Source organism: Eucyclogobius newberryi, unplaced genomic scaffold, assembly GCF_026437365.1.
Source record: "Eucyclogobius newberryi isolate DKJ021-1_F unplaced genomic scaffold, fEucNew1.0.hap1 SCAF_2, whole genome shotgun sequence".
In the NCBI taxonomy this organism is placed as follows: Eukaryota; Metazoa; Chordata; class Actinopteri; order Gobiiformes; family Gobiidae; genus Eucyclogobius; species Eucyclogobius newberryi.
In genome coordinates, this window is record NW_027315834.1 from 51,593,335 (window position 1) to 51,608,489 (window position 15,155).

Consider the following 15,155-nt stretch of genomic DNA (forward strand, 5'->3'; position numbering starts at 1 on the left):
CCTCCCACGCCTCGCTCGTTAAGTGCAGGTGAGTCCACGCACCTGGAGGACGGAACATGGCGGCGGCGACGGGGCGCGTGAGGGCAGTGCAGCCACGTGCGCCGGCTCTGGTTCTGGTTCTGGTTCTCACGGGCCTCGGCCTGGTCTCAGTCTGGGGGAACCACCGAGACTCCGGCAGAGCTGAGCCCGGACACGACGCGCCCTCCTCGGTCTCGGGCAGCACCGCGCTGTGGAACTTCGTGCAAGAGACGGGAGCCCGCGCCGGAGGTAAGTCCCGTGTCCCACCTCCAGGGGCCCCCGCTCCCGAGGCGGCCCCCGGCGGTCCCGCTTCCGCCGCGGGCCCTGGGGCCCCACTCCGGACCTAAATATAGAACTTCTCGGCGCTTTTGTTGAGATTAATTTCAGATTTAAATAAGACTGTGTAACGGGCTCTAGCGCCACCATGTGCTGAGACTGTAACGGGCTCTAGCGCCACCATGTGCTGAGACTGTGTAACGGGCTCTAGCGCCACCATGTGCTGAGACTGTAACGGGCTCTAGCGCCACCATGTGCTGAGACTGTGTAACGGGCTCTAGCGCCACCATGTGCTGAGACTGTAACGGGCTCTAGCGCCACCATGTGCTGAGACTGTAACGGGCTCTAGCGCCACCATGTGCTGAGACTGTGTAACGGGCCCTAGCGCCACCATGTGCTGAGACTGTGTAACGGGCTCTAGCGCCACCATGTGCTGAGACTGTGTAACGGGCTCTAGCGCCACCATGTGCTGAGACTGTGTAACGGGCTCTAGCGCCACCATGTGCTGAGACTGTGTAACGGGCTCTAGCGCCACCATGTGCTGAGACTGTAACGGGCTCTAGCGCCACCATGTGCTGAGACTGTAACGGGCTCTAGCGCCACCATGTGCTGAGACTGTAACGGGCTCTAGCGCCACCATGTGCTGAGACTGTAACGGGCTCTAGCGCCACCATGTGCTGAGACTGTAACGGGCTCTAGCGCCACCATGTGCTGAGACTGTGTAACGGGCTCTAGCGCCACCATGTGCTGAGACTGTGTAACGGGCTCTAGCGCCACCATGTGCTGAGACTGTGTAACTGGCTCTAGCGCCACCATGTGCTGAGACTGTAACGGGCTCTAGCGCCACCATGTGCTGAGACTGTGTAATGGGCTCTAGCGCCACCATGTGCTGAGACTGTGTAACTGGCTCCAGCGCCACCATGTGCTGAGACTGTAACGGGCTCTAGCGCCACCATGTGCTGAGACTGTGTAACGGGCTCTAGCGCCACCATGTGCTGAGACTGTGTAACGGGCTCTAGCGCCACCATGTGCTGAGACTGTAACGGGCTCTAGCGCCACCATGTGCTGAGACTGTGTAACGGGCTCTAGCGCCACCATGTGCTGAGACTGTAACGGGCTCTAGCGCCACCATGTGCTGAGACTGTAACGGGCTCTAGCGCCACCATGTGCTGAGACTGTAACGGGCTCTAGCGCCACCATGTGCTGAGACTGTGACGGGCGTAAACTGAAACTCAAATGTTTAAACGTTTCGTTCTGTTCCAGAGTTTTAACTTGAACATAATTGGATCGTTGACCTGTTTTACATTTGATTGGCTGTTGAGTCTGTCCCCGCCCCTTTGTGTCCAGGTGGAAACTGCTCCTCTGATTGGGTGTGGCCCGTCTTCCGTTGCAGCGAATCACAGCTCTTTGTCAGTTTCCCCAGATCCAGATTTTCTCAAATCCGATTGGCCGGTGAGTGGGGCAGTGGCAGAGTGGTAAGCAGTTCCTTGGGGGAGGAGCCATGTTTAGAACAAGCTCCACCTGCTCCAGCGTTTGTCTTTGTCTGTACTAAGAGCGTTTAGAGTACTCTGAGCCGAGCGTTTAAACGTTGTGGGGTTCATTTACTTGGCTCTCTGCACTTAAGCTTTAGTCCGTCTCCACGGCGACGGTCAGATGTTCCACAGTCTGGCTTTAACTGAGCGGCTCGTGTTTCAGACGGAGCTCGTCGCGGCTGTCGCTCGGACCTTCAGACTCACGGCTCCTGGATCGTCCTCCGAGTCTCCTCCTGCCGCACTGCATCATGGGTAAAGCCCTCGTGTTCTCCTCCTGCCGCACTGCATCATGGGTAAAGCCCTTTGCAGCTTTGTCAGTTAGGATTTGGAGTCAAAGCTGGACATGGGTCACTAGAGGTTGCCACGGCGACACTTGGGCGTCGCCTCAGATGATGATGTAATGACCTGTTGAGTGGATTAAAGGGGGACGTTTGACCTTAAAGTTTATTGGGCTCAGAAATGCTCCTTTGTAATCGAGTGCAAAGTCGTTAGCCTGGTTAGCGCCTCGTTAGCCAGTGCCTTTACTGTTTGGCTGAAATGGTCTCTGTCCCGTTCAGGTGGGCCCCGCCCCGCTCGGCCCCGCCCCGCTCCTCTTCACTCTGAGTTACTGGGATCGTCTGACTGAGAGGAACACGACGTCGCACGCCTCCTGCCCATATCCTGTCTTTGCCCCTCCTCTTCCTGCGGTCTGCTCATCCAGTGCGGTGTCTGTCAAGCTTCCTCCAGGAGCCAAGCTGAGGGTCGCGGAGCCGACGCCCTGGTCTGTCTGTCTCTGTCTGTCTCGCTCTCTAGCATCAGTGTACTTTCCTCTAGTAGTTTGTGTACTTTCCTCTAGTAGTTTGTGTACTTTCCTCTAGTAGTTTGTGTACTTTCCTCTAGTAGTTTGTGTACTTTCCTCTAGTAGTTTGTGTACTTTCCTCTAGTAGTTAGTGTACTGTACTTTACAGGGCGTCTGATTGGACGAGCCTGGGAGACCTGGCGCTTGATTGGACAGTGACTGACTCTGAGGATGGAGTCTTTGTGGAAATCCAGAGGAATGAATCGGTGAGAACTGAAGGTTAAAGCTGCCTCGTGGCAGAGTGGGCGGCGCACATGCCAACATGTTCAGTCTAATGCATGCGTTTGCAGTGACGTCATACAACCGGGACTTCCCCGTAGCGGCCATTTTGAAAGGGGCATGCTAACAACCACCACGACCGCGTCCTTTTCTACAGTGTAATGAGCTAAGAATACTTTGATTAGACGATAACGGCACGACAAAGCTCAATCCTCGGTCTGGCCAGAGCGATGACCTCACAGGCCAGAGCGATGACCTCACAGGCCAGAGCGATGACCTCACAGGCCAGAGCGATGACCTCACAGGCCAGAGGTCTTTGGCCTCATATGTCCTGGATTTCATATGTAGTAGACTTGCTGTTTAGATATTTTTCTTTTTAGTTCTGCTTCATAAGCCTTAATAAAAATCTGTCCGAGGTCATAAAGGTCATGTGACTGGAGGACACGCCTCACTGACCTGGTTGGTGTTGGCGTTATAGTTCTGTGGTTGTTCTGTGCAGCTCCTGTCGGTGGCGCTGTGCTTGTGTCCGCCCCTCAGTGGCAGAGTCATCGTCTGGATCTCCTGCCCTGCTCGCTCTCCTCTCGCTCACCCACGGAAACGCAGACAAGTGAACGCCGGCGCTTTTCCTTCGTTCTGGGACTTTGAAGAGATCGACCCTGGCCCCGCCCAGCCCCGCTATCACTCAATCTTCAACTTGTGGAACTTCCCTGGCGGTCCTGGCGTGCCCACCAGGAGCCCGTCCCCCCGGTGGGACTGGTTACCCTCGTGGCCTCCTCCTCTGACCACCGGGCCTCCTCTTCTGCCTCGAGCGAGGAACAGCAGGATCTTTGAAATGTGGAGTTTTTTGTCTCCTCCTGTTGGACCTTTCACTGGAGATCCGCTCCAGACCACGACTCCAGGGTAAAGTCCACCGTGTTTAACTACATAATGTACTGAATGTCCTTCTACTCTTTAACCCGGTCCTCCCTCTGGTCCCTCGCCCTCTGGTCCTCCTCTGGACCTTCACTCTTTGTCTGACGCTCATTTCGGTCAATTTACTTAAGATCGAGACGACACAGGATTTTAACAATGTTTTCTCTTAAACCAGGGCTGCGACCTCAGCGGATACTTCGCCCACCACGCTGCCGCCGCCCACCACCACGACGCTGCCGCCGCCCACCACCACGACGCTGCCGCCGCCCACCACCACGACGCTGCCGCCGCCCACCACCACGACGCTGCCGCCGCCCACCACCACGACGCTGCCGCCGCCCACCACCACGACGCTGCCGCCGCCCACCACCACGACGCTGCCGCCGCCCACCACCACGACGCTGCCGCCGCCCACCACCACGACGCTGCCGCCGCCCACCACCACGACGCTGCCGCCGCCCACCACCACGACGCTGCCGCCGCCCACCACCACGACGCTGCCGCCGCCCACCACCACGACGCTGCCGCCGCCCACCACCACGACGCTGCCGCCGCCCACCACCACGACGCTGCCGCCGCCCACCACCACGACGCTGCCGCCGCCCACCACCACGACGCTGCCGCCGCCCACCACCACGACGCTGCCGCCGCCCACCACCACGACGCTGCCGCCGCCCACCACCACCACGACGCTGCCGCCGCCCACCACCACCACGACGCTGCCGCCGCCCACCACCACCACGACGCTGCCGCCGCCCACCACCACCACGACGCTGCCGCCGCCCACCACCACCACGACGCTGCCGCCGCCCACCACCACCACGACGCTGCCGCCGCCCACCACCACCACGACGCTGCCGCCGCCCACCACCACCACGACGCTGCCGCCGCCCACCACCACCACGACGCTGCCGCCGCCCACCACCACCACGACGCTGCCGCCGCCCACCACCACCACGACGCTGCCGCCGCCCACCACCACCACGACGCTGCCGCCGCCCACCACCACGACGCTGCCGCCGCCCACCACCACGACGCTGCCGCCGCCCACCACCACGACGCTGCCGCCGCCCACCACCACGACGCTGCCGCCGCCCACCACCACGACGCTGCCGCCGCCCACCACCACGACGCTGCCGCCGCCCACCACCACGACGCTGCCGCCGCCCACCACCACGACGCTGCCGCCGCCCACCACCACGACGCTGCCGCCGCCCACCACCACGACGCTGCCGCCGCCCACCACCACGACGCTGCCGCCGCCCACCACCACGACGCTGCCGCCGCCCACCACCACGACGCTGCCGCCGCCCACCACCACGACGCTGCCGCCGCCCACCACCACGACGCTGCCGCCGCCCACCACCACGACGCTGCCGCCGCCCACCACCACGACGCTGCCGCCGCCCACCACCACGACGCTGCCGCCGCCCACCACCACGACGCTGCCGCCGCCCACCACCACGACGCTGCCGCCGCCCACCACCACGACGCTGCCGCCGCCCACCACCACGACGCTGCCGCCGCCCACCACCACGACGCTGCCGCCGCCCACCACCACGACGCTGCCGCCGCCCACCACCACGACGCTGCCGCCGCCCACCACCACGACGCTGCCGCCGCCCACCACCACGACGCTGCCGCCGCCCACCACCACGACGCTGCCGCCGCCCACCACCACGACGCTGCCGCCGCCCACCACCACGACGCTGCCGCCGCCCACCACCACGACGCTGCCGCCGCCCACCACCACGACGCTGCCGCCGCCCACCACCACGACGCTGCCGCCGCCCACCACCACCACGACGCTGCCGCCGCCCACCACCACCACGACGCTGCCGCCGCCCACCACCACCACGACGCTGCCGCCGCCCACCACCACCACGACGCTGCCGCCGCCCACCACCACCACGACGCTGCCGCCGCCCACCACCACCACGACGCTGCCGCCGCCCACCACCACCACGACGCTGCCGCCGCCCACCACCACCACGACGCTGCCGCCGCCCACCACCACCACGACGCTGCCGCCGCCCACCACCACCACGACGCTGCCGCCGCCCACCACCACCACGACGCTGCCGCCGCCCACCACCACCACGACGCTGCCGCCGCCCACCACCACCACGACGCTGCCGCCGCCCACCACCACCACGACGCTGCCGCCGCCCACCACCACCACGACGCTGCCGCCGCCCACCACCACCACGACGCTGCCGCCGCCCACCACCACCACGACGCTGCCGCCGCCCACCACCACCACGACGCTGCCGCCGCCCACCACCACCACGACGCTGCCGCCGCCCACCACCACCACGACGCTGCCGCCGCCCACCACCACCACGACGCTGCCGCCGCCCACCACCACCACGACGCTGCCGCCGCCCACCACCACCACGACGCTGCCGCCGCCCACCACCACCACGACGCTGCCGCCGCCCACCACCACCACGACGCTGCCGCCGCCCACCACCACCACGACGCCGCCGCCCACCACCACCACGCTGCCGCCGCCCACCACCACCACGCTGCCGCCGCCCACCACCACCACGACGCTGCCGCCGCCCACCACCACCACGACGCTGCCGCCGCCGCCCACCACCACGACGCTGCCGCCGCCCACCACCACGACGCTGCCGCCGCCCACCACCACGACCACCATCCCAGGGTCGTGTGCTGCTGCTTTAGAGTCATGTGTTTATTTCTCTGATTGGATTACTTCTCTTTTACAGTTGTGTAAAACTGATCCTTTGAACTGTCTTTCTCCTTTAGTGTCAGTCATTGCTGCTTTACAGCAGTGTGTACTTCAGTCAAGCGCCGTCTGTTATAACACCACCACCACCACCACCCCTGTAGTCCAGACCCTGTAGTCCAGACCAATATGAGCATGACCCCAGCGGCAATTGTTTTTTATTCTCAAAATAAATATTGTAACAAACAAAGTTTGTGTGTGTAATAACAATGATATTAATGCATTACAATATTAAATGCTAATTAATTCCTTATTCTTGTTTGAACTCGTATAGTTCACAATTTAATGTGGTCTGTTACTGGGGGAGCATATAGTCCCTTCAGTTTGTTTATTTTATAATTCTTTAATATATAAAGTATTTTGGTCTGACGCTTCGTAGCCATCTAATTATATTGGAACTGAATCTAATGATTTAACTAATGTCGGCGCTTATTTGCTGAGCAACCGCGCGGCCCTTCATGCCCGCGGGGCCCTTCATGCCCGCGGGGCCCTTCATGCCCGCGCGCACTTTCCAACACACACTCATACATTCCCCGCTCCCCGCGTTTCCCTCTGTTTCATTCATTCGCATCAGACGCTACACACGCTTCTTTCCCCGCACTCCTCCCTCACTCCTCCCTCACTCCTTCACTCACTCCTCCCTCCTTCACTCCTCCCTCCTTCACTCCTCCCTCCTTCACTCCTCCCTCCTTCACTCCTCCTTCACTCTTCCCTCACTCCTCCCTCACCCCTCACTCCTCCTTCACTCCTCCTTCACTCCTCCTTCACTCCTCCGTCACTAATCCACAGGCTGCACACTTGCGCGCGTTAGGTTAAGTCTAAGCACACACACGTCAATTGTTACGTTTTGTCACGAAGCCGCGCTCCGCCGATGCGTCGCGTTGGGTCAAAACCGAGCCAGGACTTCCTGGAAGTTTAAATGGAGCTGTTCACACCGTGGTGCTGACCATGTGACACCGGGTATTCTATGTGTTTATATTGCTTTATTTTGAACATGTGTATATAATTAATGATGTATTATGTTGTAGGAAGAGGCCACAACAGTTTAATGTCAGTTTATTTGGGATTTGAATGATCTAGTTATTTTGCTCAGTGGGAGGGGCAAGTGAGGAATAAAGGGAGCCGCTCTTGGCTGGGGGGGGAGTCTGTCTCCAACATCAGAGAAGGAAACAGTGTGAGAGAGAGAGAGTCAAAGAGAGAGAACGAGTTAAAGTTGAACTCATAGTTGGAACTCTGTAAATATATGTTTTTGGATTTTTGGACCTTTTTGCTCACTGTATATATTTTTGCACTTCGGTTTTGGCTCAATAAATCCACCTGAGCACTTGAAATCTGACTTCGCCATTGTTTTGAGAGAGAGCCCCGCTACATTTGCATAGAATATACTGTCAGTCTGTGTTATATGTGTTTGATGTCTAATGTTTTCCGATGTGTTCCAAAGAAGAATACATTTTACTACTCTAAATCCTATTAAAACTATGACAGCATAAACTAACCACATAAACCAACCTATAACCTGATAAACCAACCTCCCTCTCTAGGACTGGGGAATACCCAGCCCAAACAGGACCCTGGAGAGTGCACGTGTAAGAAGACCACCAGACCATCTCTAAGCCAGGTGGCTCAGAGATCTACCGAGTCCTAAAACCAGCGCTCAAACGGAGTCTACCACACAGAAATGTTAAGCAGAAGCACAGGAAAACAAATGTAAAAAGTTCTATTTAAAAGGAAATGTTCTTTAGAGAATCTCTTGTGGCAGGGATAATCTGAGATGTAGATGACGCCACAATTCTCCTTTATCCACCGGTTTCTCTGCGTGGAAGGTCCTGGCATTGACCGTGAATGGACCAGACCAGCGAGGTTCAGTCCAAGATCTCCAGAGCACTTTCAGGAGAACCTTGCCGGGCAGCGGTTCAGCCGGAGCCGGGACCGCCTCCTTGTGGATCTGGGTGGAAAGACTAGATGCCCAAGGCATGTAATTGAGAAAACAGAGATGTGTTAACATTAGGATCTAGGGGCAGAAAAGACGTCCCAGTCAACAGTTCAAATGGGGCGTGTCCCGCTGCCCTGCACACGGTCTGTTTTACTGTAAGCAGAGCAAGGGGAAATTAAAGCCGCAAGCGGCATCCAACGGCCCTCGCGGGCCGCCGGCCTTCCGACTCTGCTCTCTGCATTTTACAGAGATGGCGCTAACGCAATTGTCTAAGAACTAAGACAGCGACACATTGGACATGTACAATGCTGTGCTTAACCAGTGCAAATGAACACAAGTGTCGGTCGAATGTGCAGCTCCAGCGCACAGAGACCGTGACACTTGGAATAAAAATATGGATAAGTTTTGATGCCCCGCTTGTGTAGATTATTTTCCCCAAATATGAGCTTGATCGAGCTATTGCCCACAGAGGAGTTCATTAAAGTGTGAAGCATAAATGTGAACATTTCAAGGATTTGGCGTTTTTCCCATTTGTGACAGTATATTTGCAGCTCTATCGCACAGAGACCCTAGTACTTAAAATCAAAATATGGATAACTTTTGATGCTCCGCTTGTGTAGATGATTCTCCCCAAATATGAGCTTGATCGGGCTATCGCCCTAGGAGGAGTTTGTTAAAGTGTGAAGCGTAAAAATGTGGTCATTTTAGAGATTTTGCGGTTTCCCCATAGGGATAACATGGGATGTTTCTGTCATCGCTACGGCTACGCTTTACCAAATATGACTTTGGCTCCCATACTTTTAATTTGGGGATGGCAAATGAGAATTGTGTGCAAAATGTCATGTCATTTGGAAAAACTCTTGTTTATAGGCCACTCTGAAGGCCAAATAGTCAAAATTCTGCGAAAAGTTTGCGGCTCAGCTGCACAGAGACCGTAAATGTTATCCATAAAATTTGAATAACTTTAGATGCCCCACTTGTCTAGAGGACGTACGCCGATTTTGAAGTCGGTGGGCAAAACGCCCTAGGAGGAGTTCGTCAAAGTTTGACGTGAACAAAATGGCTAACACAGCGTGTTTTCATTTTCAAAGGAAGATGGCGGCCATAGGGTAATTCTGGGGGCGTGGCCACAATAATATTTGTTTTTTGTCCTCACAAGAGGAATGCGTGTTCCGAATTTCGTAGCTCTACGACAAAGTTGACCTCGGGGCGTCTCCCATAGGCGCAATGTATTTTGACTTTTGTCGGTGGCGCTGTCGCGCCATTTTTTAACGAAAAAAAAAAGGCCCTGAAAAAACAAAATTTTTCGCCGATTTTGAATTTTGGGTAAAGTTTGGTGAGTTTTTGAGCATGTTCAGGGGGTCAAATTAGAGATCAAAAAGCAGAAGAACAAGAAAAATAATAAAAATTAAAGCCGCAAGCGGCATCCAACGGCCCTCGCGGGCCGCCGGCCTTCCGACTCTGCATTTTACAGAGATGGCGCTAACGCAATTGTCTAAGAACTAAGACAGCGACACATTGGACATGTACAATGCTGTGCTTAACCAGTGCAAATGAACACAAGTGTCGGTCGAATGTGCAGCTCCAGCGCACAGAGACCGTGACACTTGGAATAAAAATATGGATAAGTTTTGATGCCCCGCTTGTGTAGATTATTTTCCCCAAATATGAGCTTGATCGAGCTATTGCCCACAGAGGAGTTCATTAAAGTGTGAAGCATAAATGTGAACATTTCAAGGATTTGGCGTTTTTCCCATTTGTGACAGTATATTTGCAGCTCTATCGCACAGAGACCCTAGTACTTAAAATCAAAATATGGATAACTTTTGATGCTCCGCTTGTGTAGATGATTCTCCCCAAATATGAGCTTGATCGGGCTATCGCCCTAGGAGGAGTTTGTTAAAGTGTGAAGCGTAAAAATGTGGTCATTTTAGAGATTTTGCGGTTTCCCCATAGGGATAACATGGGATGTTTCTGTCATCGCTACGGCTACGCTTTACCAAATATGACTTTGGCTCCCATACTTTTAATTTGGGGATGGCAAATGAGAATTGTGTGCAAAATGTCATGTCATTTGGAAAAACTCTTGTTTATAGGCCACTCTGAAGGCCAAATAGTCAAAATTCTGCGAAAAGTTTGCGGCTCAGCTGCACAGAGACCGTAAATGTTATCCATAAAATTTGAATAACTTTAGATGCCCCACTTGTCTAGAGGAGGTACACCGATTTTGAGATCGGTGGGCCAAACGCAGTAGGAGGAGTTTGTTAAAGTGTGAAGCGTAAATGTGAACATTTCAAGGATTTGGCGTTTTTCCCATTTGTGACAGTATATTTGCAGCTCCACGGCACAGAGACCGTAGCACTTAAAATCAAAATATGGATAACTTTTGATGCCCCGTTTGTGTAGATGATTTTCCCCAAATATGAGCTTGATCGGGCTATCGCCCTAGGAGGAGTTTGTTAAAGTGTGAAGCGTAAAAATGTGGTGATTTGAGCGATGTTTCGATTTTCCCATAAGGATAACATGGGATGTTTCTGTCATCGCTACGGTTACGCCGTACAAAATATGACTTTGGCTCTCATACTTGTATGATCAGGATGGCAAATTAGAATTTAGTGCAAAATTTGTCATTTGGAAAAACTCTATTGTTTATAGGCCACTCTGAAGGCCAAATAGTCAGAATTCTGGGAAACGTTTGCGGCTCCGTCGCACAAAGACCGTAAAAGATATCCTTAAAAGTTGGATAACTTTAGATGCACCACTTGTCTAGAGCAGGTACACCGATTTTGAGGTTGGTGGGCAAAACGCACTAGGAGGAGTTCGTTAAAGTGTAAAACATAAAAATGTGGATATTTGAGAGATTTTGCGGTTTTCCCATAGGGATAAAATGGGAGGTTTATGTCATCGCTACGACTACGCCGTAAAAATTAAGGCATTTGTCTGATTGGCTTTTGTGATCGGGACGGCAAAATATAATTTTGGGTAAAGTTTAGAACATTTTGGTAAAACTAATTTTTGACCTTCAATGTTAATACAAAGGTCACTCTGTAGGGGGCGCTATCGCGCCCATTTCAATTTTGTCAGCCTAAACTGGTTCAAACTGGAAAGTTTAACAACTGATTCAAATTTGGTCCAAATCGGACTCGTTTTGATCAAATGGGAGCAATTTTTAGATTAGCAATATCCCAAAATAAGTTGTCCAACTTTGCGGCTGCGCCGCACACAGACCGTAAAAGGTATCTCAAAAAATTGGATAACTTTAGATGCCCCACTCGTCCAGAGGACGTACGCCGATTTTGAAGTCAGTGGGCAAAACGCCCTAGGAGGAGTTTGTCAATGTTTGACGTGAACAAAATGGCTAACACAGCTTGTTTTCATTTTCAAAGGAAGATGGCGGCCATAGGGTAAGTCTGGGGGCGTGGCCACGATAACATTTTTTTTTTGTCCTCAAGAGAGGAATGCATGTCCCGAATTTCGTAGCTCTACGGCAAAGTTGACCCCGGGGCGTCTCCCATAGGCGCAATGTATTTTGACTTTTGTCGGTGGCGCTGTCGCGCCATTTCTTAACGAAAAAAAAAATGGCCCAGAAAAAATCAAATTTTTCGCCGATTCTGAATTTTGGGCAAAGTTTGGTGAGTTTTTGAGCATGTTCAGGGGGTCAAATTAGAGCTCAAAGAGCAGAAGAAAGAAGAATAATAACAAATGTAGCCGCAAGCGGCAATGATCGGCCCTCGCCACGCCGCAAGAGGAGGGGGCGCTAATGCGCCCCAATTGTCCTTTTATTACGCCTACTGCTGAATCTGTGACGCTGTCACATCTTCTCCCCTTTGTTTTACATCAAAAAGCAATTTTATTTTGAATTCTTGGCAAAATGTGCGGCTTTGCCGCACAGACACCGTGACTCTTTGAATAAAAATGTGGATAACTTTTGATGGTCCTGAAGATGAGTCTCACCAAATTTCAGGTTAATAGGGCTGACGCCCTGAGGGGGAGGAGTCAACGCCCTGAGGGGGAGGAGTTTGTGAAAGTCTAAAGTGTAAACATGTTCTGGCGATTTCCCCATTGGAATAACATGGGAGGTTTTGGTCATTGTTACGGCAACGATATAACAATTATGACATGAGTCATTGACTTTTTGATGGGGCCAAAATTGAGTTTTGTGTAAAATTTCGTAAAATTTTGCAAAACTAAACATTTAACCTCCATATAAACTCTGTAGGGGGCGCTGTGGCGCCAAATTAATTTATTTCACTTCAAATAGGTTTAGGGCAAAGAGTTTAACAACTGATTCTAATTTGACACAATTTGGACTTTATCTGCGCAAACGGCAGAAATGTTAAATTTGGGAGATTTATGAAATTCTAGCTACAGTTTGTGGCTTCGCCCAAACCCACAGAAACTGTGACAGGGTCAAAGTCATTTGAATAACTTTTGATGTCCCACTTCTCAGCACCATTTTCACACAATTTCAGCTTTTTAGGGCCAACGCCCTGAGAGGAGTTCATAAAAGTACCACGTCTGGAAAAACTCCCGAGTCATGTTTAGCCATTTTTGAAGCAATATGGCCGACATTTTGTTGGGCGGACGGCGTTGCCGTAATAATATTTTTTACTTCTCTTGTCACCATCTACCTCTGCGCCAAATTTCATGATTCTACCATCAGATTTTTTTTGGGTCATTTCCCATCTCTCAATGCATTTTTGGTACATTTGGGGGCGCTGACGCGCACATTCTTTTATTTTAGAAAAGGGAAATAGCCAGAATGTAGAGAGGCACGATTTTTACACGTGTGAACATTTGTGTGACTTTTCGTCAATGTCACTGGGTGAAAAATAGGGGGCGTGTCCCGAGAAGAAGAAGAAGAATATTCTGATGAGAAAACAATGTTTCACATTTTTCAAATATCATAAACTATACATTTTCGGAAAGCGCTCGTGCTCGTGACCTGCAGAGGACAGAGTGTCCCGCCTCCCGCCCCGCCTCCCGCCCCGCCTCCCGCCCCCGTGTCTGACCCCGTGTCTGACCCCGTGTCTGACCCAGTATCTGACCCCGTGTCTGACCCCGTGTGTGACCCCGTGTCTGACCCCGTGTGTGACCCCGTGTCTGACCCCGTGTGTGACCCCGTGTCTGACCCCGTGTGTGACCCCGTGTGTGACCCCGTGTCTGACCCCGTGTCTGACCCCGTGTGTGACCCCGTGTGTGACCCTGTGTGTGACCCTGTGTCTGACCCAGTATCTGACCCCGTGTCTGACCCCGTGTCTGACCCCGTGTGTGACCCCGTGTGTGACCCCGTGTGTGACCCTGTGTGTGACCCTGTGTCTGACCCCGTGTCTGACCCCGTGTGTGACCCCGTGTCTGACCCCGTGTCTGACCCCGTGTGTGACCCCGTGTCTGACCCCGTGTCTGACCCCGTGTGTGACCCCGTGTCTGACCCTGTGTGTGACCCCGTGTCTGACCCAGTATCTGACCCCGTGTCTGACCCCGTGTCTGACCCCGTGTGTGACCCCGTGTGTGACCCCGTGTGTGACCCCGTGTGTGACCCCGTGTCTGACCCCGTGTCTGACCCCGTGTGTGACCCCGTGTCTGACCCCGTGTCTGACCCCGTGTGTGACCCCGTGTCTGACCCCGTGTCTGACCCCGTGTGTGACCCCGTGTCTGACCCAGTATCTGACCCCGTGTCTGACCCCGTGTGTGACCCCGTGTGTGACCCCGTGTCTGACCCCGTGTGTGACCCCGTGTCTGACCCCGTGTGTGACCCCGTGTCTGACCCCGTGTCTGACCCCGTGTGTGACCCCGTGTGTGACCCCGTGTGTGACCCCGTGTGTGACCCTGTGTCTGACCCAGTATCTGACCCCGTGTCTGACCCTGTGTCTGACCCCGTGTGTGACCCCGTGTGTGACCCCGTGTGTGACCCTGTGTGTGACCCTGTGTCTGACCCCGTGTCTGACCCCGTGTGTGACCCCGTGTCTGACCCCGTGTCTGACCCCGTGTGTGACCCCGTGTCTGACCCTGTGTGTGACCCCGTGTCTGACCCAGTATCTGACCCCGTGTCTGACCCCGTGTGTGACCCCGTGTGTGACCCCGTGTGTGACCCTGTGTGTGACCCCGTGTCTGACCCCGTGTCTGACCCCGTGTGTGACCCTGTGTGTGACCCCGTGTCTGACCCCGTGTCTGACCCCGTGTGTGACCCTGTGTGTGACCCCGTGTCTGACCCCGTGTGTGACCCCGTGTCTGACCCCGTGTCTGACCCCGTGTGTGACCCCGTGTCTGACCCCGTGTCTGACCCCGTGTGTGACCCCGTGTCTGACCCAGTATCTGACCCCGTGTCTGACCCCGTGTGTGACCCCGTGTGTGACCCCGTGTCTGACCCCGTGTGTGACCCCGTGTCTGACCCCGTGTGTGACCCCGTGTGTGACCCCGTGTGTGACCCTGTGTGTGACCCTGTGTCTGACCCAGTATCTGACCCCGTGTCTGACCCCGTGTCTGACCCCGTGTGTGACCCCGTGTGTGACCCCGTGTGTGACCCTGTGTGTGACCCTGTGTCTGACCCCGTGTCTGACCCCGTGTGTGACCCCGTGTCTGACCCCGTGTGTGACCCCGTGTCTGACCCTGTGTGTGACCCCGTGTCTGACCCAGTATCTGACCCCGTGTCTGACCCCGTGTCTGACCCCGTGT

At 54.7% G+C, this 15,155-nt stretch overlaps 1 long non-coding RNA gene across 1 annotated transcript; it reads left to right on the plus strand.

The window, feature by feature from the left end:
- Positions 1-225: 225 nt before the first annotated feature.
- Positions 226-2,087, plus strand: LOC140367108 (uncharacterized). The gene is made up of 3 exons (XR_011928104.1): positions 226-267; positions 1,642-1,746; positions 1,990-2,087. It is a non-coding gene; the product is annotated as an uncharacterized lncRNA (long non-coding RNA).
- Positions 2,088-15,155: the final 13,068 nt, after the last annotated feature.